The sequence below is a fragment of the Cotesia glomerata genome, linkage group LG6 (genome assembly GCF_020080835.1).
Source record: "Cotesia glomerata isolate CgM1 linkage group LG6, MPM_Cglom_v2.3, whole genome shotgun sequence".
Taxonomy (NCBI): Eukaryota; Metazoa; Arthropoda; class Insecta; order Hymenoptera; family Braconidae; genus Cotesia; species Cotesia glomerata.
In genome coordinates, this window is record NC_058163.1 from 13942284 (window position 1) to 13943840 (window position 1557).

The following is a 1557-nucleotide window of genomic DNA, read 5'->3' on the forward strand; positions in this document are numbered from 1 at the left end:
ATTTCTCGGACGTAATCCACACAATAAATAGTTTTATAACAATTTCTACCGGAATAATGGTATTAAATTTTACTTATTATAATTTTCACAGGCTTCAATTTCAATATAAGATTCAACCGCGTGAAATTTCCGACTAGACAATTATTATTATTGTTATTGTCGACTGGATAATTAATTAACAACAATTTTATATCGATGTAAAAATAAATTCCGAAAATCATCCGCGGTTATTTCAATTTCTAATTTCGTCGCAATTTTCTCAATACTTAATTTTCCAATAATAATTTTAGTCTTCCATAGTTCAATATATAAATAACCACGTGGAATTTTTCGATTTATAAATAATTAATAAAACAATTTGTCTCAATATAAAATAAATTCACGAAAATTATCCACGGTTAATTCGATCTCAATTGCGTCGAAACTCAGTAGCCGATTCTCAATAAATTATATTAAATAAATAATACTTTTTGTAACAAATAATATTAATAAATGATAATTCAATTGTTATAATTTATAATAATAGTCCAGTTGTTAATATTGTAAATTTACTGCGTCACAAAATTCTCAAGGAATTTGCGCGCTCAAAATGGACTCCGTTGTTCGTTACAGCGTACTAAGCTCGACCTCGGGTACCGAAGCTTGACCAGTCGTGAGTTGCTGATTGGAATAATTCTCGATGTTCAGAAATTAATTAAATTTGATTAATCAAAAGATGAATTTAATTTAGCCAATCTTAAGATGTTAATAATTATTAACCAGCTGAATTAACAATTTAGATACTCACGACCTAAACCCAGGAGGTCTAGAACATTCCTCGGGTGTAAAATCCCCAGGAGGAATTGTTCACAAGCTAACAAATTAAATTGATTAAAATAATTAATTATTATTAAGCAAAATTATTAAACAATTGAATTATCCAAACTTGAATAAATAAAATGAGAAGTAGTGTGTTTGATGAGCCGGGTATATGGCCCCAAGGCTCATCATTACCAAAGTCCAATACCTGGTGTAAATTTGGTTGAAGAAACTCTATGGTTGATACTCGCTTCCTTCTTTGGACTTCTTGATGTTACTCGTTCCAACACTACTAACAGGTTATGAGCTCAGACTTACTACTTCTCCGGACACCACGCATGGCTCGTCTATATAACGACCCCAAAAATACCCCCTTCTGCTCTCTCTCTAGGCCCGAAGATCGATGCGCTCAAATGCTAGTCGAAAAGTTATCGATCTCTGGCGACTTATCGATTAAGGGTAATTTACCCTGTTACAAGCTGTTTAGTTTTTAGAATCGATTGATATAGAAGATTGAAAGTGATTTAAGAAAAACCATTTCTAACTTCCCGCTAAGAGAATTGAAAATTTTCAAAAATTGGGAGGTTATTAACATCCCGCTAAAAAAATTAAAAATTTCCAAAAATCGGGAAGTTATTGGATTTACCCCGTTTTTCGAAAATCGAGTTCTCATCAGATCTCGACGTTTTGATGTCTTAGGAAGCATCCTTGCATGTTTTCGCGATGATGTCAGTATGTCTGTATATGTGTGTGTGTGTG